The sequence below is a fragment of the Panulirus ornatus genome, chromosome 27 (assembly GCF_036320965.1).
Source record: "Panulirus ornatus isolate Po-2019 chromosome 27, ASM3632096v1, whole genome shotgun sequence".
Taxonomy (NCBI): domain Eukaryota; kingdom Metazoa; phylum Arthropoda; class Malacostraca; order Decapoda; family Palinuridae; genus Panulirus; species Panulirus ornatus.
Window position 1 is genome coordinate 18,709,117 of NC_092250.1, and position 7,500 is coordinate 18,716,616.

Genomic DNA, 7,500 nt, shown 5'->3' on the forward strand with positions numbered 1-7,500 from the left:
AGTGCCTCAGTCACTGCTGGAAACATGCTTTAGTCTGCTGGAACAGTGCCTCAGTCACTGCTGGAAACATGCTTTACTCTGCTGGAACAGTGCCTCAGTCACTGCTGGAAACACGCTTTAGTCAGCTGGAACAGTGCCTCAGTCACTGCTGGAAACACGCTTTAGTCAGCTGGAACAGTGCCTCAGTCACTGCTGGAAACATGCTTTAGTCTGCTGGAACAGTGCCTCAGTCACTGCTGGAAACACGCTTTAGTCAGCTGGAACAGTGCCTCAGTCACTGCTGGAAACATGCTTTAGTCTGCTGGAACAGTGCCTCAGTCACTGCTGGAAACATGCTTTACTCTGCTGGAACAGTGCCTCTAGTGTGTGTGATTTTGTGTGTGTGTGTGTGTGTGTGTGTGTGTGTGTGTGTGTGGCCATTATTAAATGGTTCAGATGGCAGATCCTTCCGTAATGGCCTCCTTCCTCCAGTTTCCTCCAACCATTTTCAGTTTATGTGAACCTTGTTTGTTGACGTAGTGTTTTGTTTTTGTTTTTGTGTTGTCTAACTTATATTGACATTGCGTTTGTTTACAGAAAATTCTTTTTATATATACACTTCAGTCTTTATTTACGGCATCAGGAACTCCTCACTCGTCTAAATATATACTTATTTGATGTGTTTTTATACTGAGGACATAATCTCTTTTCATGATGTCGAGGACATAATCTTTTCATGATTTTCTTGTGATTTCATCAGCTGTGTTATCGCTTCTTATCGCTGCTTTGCTGACCTTCCTCGTACGTCAGCGTGTGTGACACTTGTAGCACGATAGTGAGTGCCAGTGGATGTATGCACAGGGTAAACTGAAAATATATATATATTTTTTTTCCCCCGGACGGTCAGGGAGAATATATTCCTGTGGTTGTATAGGTTGTGGCCAGACGCTTGCCTGTGTGTATGGAGGGATGTATGTGAGGGTGTGTATAGTACCAGGTGTATGACGGGGTGTGTTTGTGCACGTGCCGGATGTTGGTGTGTGTGTGTGTGTGTGTGTGTTACACCTTGTTTGTGTACTGCTTGTGGTGAGGTGTCTTCGTGTGTCAGTGTGATGCAGTGTGTTGCGTGGTGTTGCTGATCGTGTGTTGCTGAGTGTACAAAGGTTGGTTTGGATGATGCCTTCTATGCGCGTGAGACCTGTCTGTTAGGGCGTATCCTTGTACGTTTAAGGTGCATAGGAAGGAAGGAGAAGGGAGAGGGGGAGAGGGAAAAGAGGTAGAGAGAGAGAGAGAGAGAGAGAGAGAGGCAGGATTAGGTGGGAGGAGGGGTAAGTTTGGGGGAATGGGGGCCTCTGGAGGTGGGGGGGGCGCACCACTCATTATTACTAATTGAGGATTTCTTTGATAGTCGTAGTCATAATTGGTGGTGTTGGGGGAGGGGTAATGGTGGTGGTTAGAGAGGGAGGAAGGAAGGGGGGGTGAGGGGTGGTAGTAGGTAGTGTGGATGCTGTCAGGGGGAGAAAGGAAGAGGGAGGGGGGGGGTGGAGGTGAGAGAGTGGAAGGTCCGTAGATTAAAATCAGGTCAGATAAAGTTCAAACTGCCGGAAGGTTGTCCAAACCGCCAGTTCATCAGCTGTTTAGATAGTTAACCGCAAACTGCTGGTGCTGTGTGGTACGTTGCTGACGTACGTGTCTCATGCCTCGTTGATCAGCGGGTCCCGTTCATTAATTAGCGTCTCTTTCGGCTCAGTTGAACCGGAGTAGACGAAGAGACGTGTGCTCGAGTCTAGGAGTCCATCATTGACCTGCTGCTGAGTGGAGTGCAGCCTTGGGGGGCTGTGGGAGCCCCGTCAAGGGATAGATAGGATTTTAGGATAATCATATATTTAGATAGATATATAAAGATGGTACCAGTATAACAGCCGTGAGGGCAGCACCTCACCTGGTCAGGTCAAACGTATCGGGACGTCATCGGGGAGACACAGAGATACGACTGGTATGATGATGATGATGACGATGAGCAGGAGGAGGAGGATGTGGGAAGCAGCGGCAGCAGACGCCTCGAGATGACTGTGATAGAACCCAAGCCGGGTGACCAGGGCTGCTGGCCAGGGGATACCATTACACCGCCAGGGTTAGATACGGTGTACACGGCAGGAGCGAACCACACACACACACACACACACACACACACACACACACACACACACACACACACACACACACAGGAAGAATGTGTCGTTCGTCTAAAGTTGGCTTCTGATCACCTGTGGTTTGGCGGTGAGGTTCATTGGCGTTCATTGGCTCTATTCTTTATTTGATTTTCTCCCTTCCATCCCTGTTTCTTCCTGTCTCTCCCTCTTCCACACCCCCCCCCCCCCCCGTCTCTCTCTCGTCCCTCCACCCCCACACACCAGAAGCCTTCCTCCTCCCCATCCCGTCGTGTGGTCAGCGATCAACCGGTGGAGTCAGTAGATCTCATCCCTTGTGTTTGATCAGACGTGTTGCCCAGGTGTGTGTGTGTGTGTGTGGCTCTCCCTCCCTCCCTCCCTCCCTCCGTGCGCCCTCGTCCAGCTCTCCGTTGCACACACGAAACAATAGGATCCGGTGGACGATCACTCCTCCTGGTGGTGTACGTCGAGTCTCGTCCCCCTGGTGGTGTACGTCGAGTCTCGTCCCCCTGGTGGTGTACGTCGAGTCTCGTCCCCCTGGTGGTGTACGTCGAGTCTCGTCCACCTGGTGGTGTACGTCGAGTCTCGTCCTCCTGGTGGTGTACGTCGAGTCTCGTCCCCCTGGTGGTGTACGTCGAGTCTCGTCCCCCTGGTGGTGTACGTCAGAACTCGCATCGAGAAAAACTTCGAAAAGTACTCATATCCCCCGCGGAACCTCGCCTGGTTGGTCATTCATCCAGGAGGCTTCGAAGCGGCAGTAACGACATGATTGGGGATCAGAGACATACGGAAACACTCTGTTCTTTCCTTCTTTCTTTCTTTTTTTTTCTTTTTTTTTTCTTTCTTTTTCTTTTTCTTTCGTGACGAGATCAGTCATGGTTGGAACAGTCTTTCGCCATAGGATTTGACATTGGTCACCTACATGTTACCTGAGGCAGTGCATTACACCCTCGCTTTAAGCTCTCGTGACACAAGAGACATTTGTATACCTGAGAACGAAGTGTTGATGGCCTGCACACATGGGGGTCATGTGAAACAAACTTGTAGTAGTAAACATTGCTACACGTACTTCATGTTATCACTTAAAACTGGAAATATGAAGACCTAAGCTTGAGCCATCATCATCATCAATTCGTTCGAAAACCATTATCATTGTCATCATCAGTTCGTTCGAAAATCTCTCTCTCACCACGGGAACATTGCGACTTAAGTGTGCTGTTCATGTGGTTCGGGTGTAAGACAGTGGTTAGCAAGTCTGAGGGGACCCCCGGGTACTCAGTGACGCGAAAGAGAGGTCAGCTAATTTTCCACGGCCCTCGTTGCTTTATGGACGTTAAGATGGGGTCATTTATATTTCCCACGACTCTTACCGTCCACTGATGAATAAATGGAGAGTAATTATCTCAGCTGTCATTACAGACAGGGTCGTTAACGTCACGTCCAATTAGCCATGCATTGTTAGACCTCATAAACCTTTAACTCTCCTTCGTTCTTCATATTTTGTATACACTTGATGATTTCTGTTTACTCTAGTAGTTCTAATTATCAACGATTGTTGTTATTATACAGTTACTGGGAAGTAAGCGATTGTTTATCGTACACAGTGGGGTACAGTGATTCACTCCAGGGGTCATCGGTAGTTTGATGTGGTTGTTAAGACTTTGTTACAGTGGCCTTATCGTTGTTCATGACTTCATGTTACAGTCGTTCGCGGCTCTGCTGAGAAGAGGAGGATTGTAATGAGCCTTGACCTAGTAATTAAACACATGGAATCATTTTATATATGTTGTTTACATACCGTAGGTGAAGCGATGTCGTAAATAATCATTTCGTGTACTCAGGTTGTCATGACAGCGTGTTAGTCAATGTAGAGAGGTGTTAGCCATTGTAGATGGGGAAGAATAACACGTAGACGAGAACAGTTACCCCACGAGGGATCAAACATGGAAGAAACAAGTAAACTCGTCGTAGGGCTGACAACATATCAGACAGTCTGCAAACCATTGTAGGAAGGACTGCGGTTACCATGGTAAGACCGTCGTTGCCTTACAACGTGTTCATCATCATAATATCCTGACGTCTGACCTTATCCTGTGGCCAGGATGGTGCATCCTTCCCCAGGGATTAATGGGAAGGAAAGGATATACAGCTAACATGACAGGACATGTTGTATGTGACTCTGAATGTTGTATGTGACTCTGAATGTTGTATGTGACTCTGAATGTTGTATGTGACTCTGAATGTTGTACGTGACTGTGAATGTTTTACGTGACTCAGAATGTTGTATGTGACTCAGAATGTTGTATGTGACTCAGAATGTTGTATTTGACTCAGAATGTTGTTATGTGACTCAGAATGTTGTATGTGACTGAATGTTGTATGTGACTCAGAATAATGTATGTGGTTAACCAGCACAGATGTCAGTGTTCACTGGTGTATATAGATACATAATTGGGATGGCGGGTTGCCTACTGACCATGTGTAAGCCTTACCCTGCTCTTGGTCCACCTGGGAGACGTGGCCTCCAAGGTTCTCCTGGTTGTGGTATGGGTCTCCATCAAGGACTTGGCTTCCCCGAGCGGACATGTGGTCACACACACACACACACACACACACACACACACACACACACACACACACACACACACACACACCCTCCCCAACCTGTCAGTGACGTCAAAGATGCCAACGAAAATTGCTCTCCCCTCCTCCTCCTCCTCCTCCTCCTCCTCCTCCTCCTCTTTCCTCTCCCTCTCTCCCTTTCCACCCTTTCTGTAAACTTCCTATTCCCCCCCCTCTTCCCCTCTCCCTCCTTTTCGCGTGGCAGTGTTTGTGTAGGTAAGTGGAGCTGGGTGGTGATGATGGTTCAGTAAATGATGTCTACTTTACGTGTAGTAATGTTAATATATATATATATATATATGTATATATATATATATATATATATATACCTCGCAAACGCGGGAGACAGCGACAAAGTATAAAAAAAAAAAAAAAAAAAAATATATATATATATATATATATATATATATATATATATTTTTTTTTTTTTTTTAACCCGTCATCGGAGGTATTTGGATGGCAGCGCTTTTAAAGGTCGACGTAAACACACGCGTTATCTGACGTCTCGACGTTTTTTTTTTTTCTTTTAAATATGCAGAAGGTGGTTTGACCTTTTATGTCATTTACAAGCTTGAGCGATGTTTCAGCTTTGCTGTTGCGCTTTAACAGTAGGCTGATGAGTGTGTGTGTTAAGCTGTGGGGAAGGAGTGAGGTAGAGAAAGAGAGAGAGAGAGAAAGGAGTGTGTGTGTGTGTGTGTGTGTGTGTGTGTGTGTGTGTGTGTGTGTGTGTGTGTGTGTGTGTGTCCCTCACAAAACCCCCCTTTGAATATCAGGAAAGAATACGATCATAGAAAGCAAAATGTCAGGTGTATGAACGGCCAGAGGGTCGGGGTTTTTTTCCCCCCCTGTCAGAGAGAAGCGGTTTACAGATCACAAAAGCAGTTCTAGGAAATGAAGGGAAATTGTTAAATACGCAGATCTCTCTGTGTCGGACCCAGGAACACTTCCCCAGCGCCGGATGGAGCCAGTTTCCCCCCACAGGCAGGAGGGAGAGGATATTATGGACAATTTCCCCCGTGGAAGGCCTGGGTGTAGGTAGTGGGGAGCGCGGGGGGGGATACATGGTGTGTGTGAACATTGCCCTCCACTTGTACCGCTGTGAACTGAGAGAGAGAGAGAGAGAGGTGGAGGGGGGGGGGGGGGGGGGGGGGGGGGGGGGGAGGTATAGTTCTCGCCACTTGGACGTCGCAGTACCGTCAAGGAGGAGGAGCAGCGTCACCCTTGTGTCGGTTCGTCTTCATTTTCTCTCCTCCTCCTCCTCCTCCTCTCCCTCCTCCTCCTCCTTCCCCCCTCCTCCCGGAGCTTCGGTACAATGAGACAAAGGACGCTTGGCCAGCCAGCCATTGTGAGGGATGAGTTCCAGGCTTCCTTGATATACTGCTACGTATTGCAGAGCAGCGGGCGACGCGCCGGGATATCTAGAGACCCCAGGGGGTGTTGGAGCCTCATAGAAGGCTATATACACATCTCATACATATCGTGATACATAATGTCGTGTCTCCTACTATGTATCCCAGAGCTATTTGTTCTTGTGTTTGCTTTGGTTATTTTGTCCAGTGATGATGTATCGTCTTTTTGTCTCGTTGATATTGCCGTGTTGTGACGCGCGCGCGCGCGAGTGTGTGTGTGTGTGTGTGTGTGTGTGCACCGTGTATGGTGTGTTGGGCAGAGCGTCGTACTCTGGAGCGGGTCTTATCGTGCTGCTGCTTCCAGTGTCCTCAGGTTATGGCCAGGGAGGAGGAGGAGGAGGAGGGAAAGTGGACCCGTGAAAGACGACGCAAGATATAGACGGGGGATGTGAGGTGTGGAGGAAGGGAGGGAGGATTGAGAGAGGGAAGGGAAAGAGATGGAGCTTTTAAAGGGAAAGGGAAGCGAGAAGGAGAGTTGAGGGAATAGAGAGAGAGAGAGAGAGAGAGAGAGAGAGAGAGAGGTTCTAATTACTACCTCATTACTCCCGTGTCGTGGCTGAGGGCTGACCCTTACGTACGTTGGAGAGCTGAGGAAAGGTCTGGAAAGACTCGCGCGTTGGTCACTTTTTATTCCCGGGGGTGGAAGGGGGGGGGAAGGGGGGCATACATTGGGAGGTCGGTCTGTCCCCCCCCCCCCCCCCCCCTCCCGCTGCCTGCTGTCGTGTAAGCCCCACCGACGAGGACCTCCCACCCACTTGACCATCTTGAAGGACGGTTCACCTGCATTTGAAACGGGGTGACGTAAGGGACCATTGATCGCGTGCTTATGCCTCACACACACACACACACATGGCCTTTTGAGCTGGTTTCGGGGGTGGCGGCGGGGCCCTCTTCTCTACCTCCTCCGGTGCTCAGTGTTTTGGTTCGTATGCCACCTTCGAATATTAAATGGAGCAGATGGGTGGCCCATACTAACATCTCTGTAACACCCATTTTCTTTTCTCTTTACGTGTATTTATCACGTCTGTCGCCCGCAAAGGAACCATCTTAAAAAAGTAGGGAATTTCATTGGTTTTGTTTTCCACGTTGTCGTCAGTGCTGTCGAGCGAAGACCCTCGTAGACTGACGTGTTGGGGTGTGCGAGTCAGGTCCACGGACCATCTGGCCTGGTGTGGATGAGGAGGAGGGGGGGTGGTCTGTGTCTGTCTGTCTGGTTCTACCACACTTACCACCTCCACCACACTCAGTGCGGTGCGGTTCTGTCCCACTAACCACCGCCACATGGTCGAGGGGAAAGAGCCAGAGAGAATCAGTAAAGG

At 48.8% G+C, this 7,500-nt stretch overlaps 1 protein-coding gene across 5 annotated transcripts in view; it reads left to right on the forward strand.

Annotated features, from left to right (window-relative positions):
* Positions 1-7,500, forward strand: part of LOC139757629 (uncharacterized) — a 529,494-nt gene that overhangs the window by 286,639 nt on the left and 235,355 nt on the right. The gene's annotated exons all lie outside the window — the stretch shown is intronic.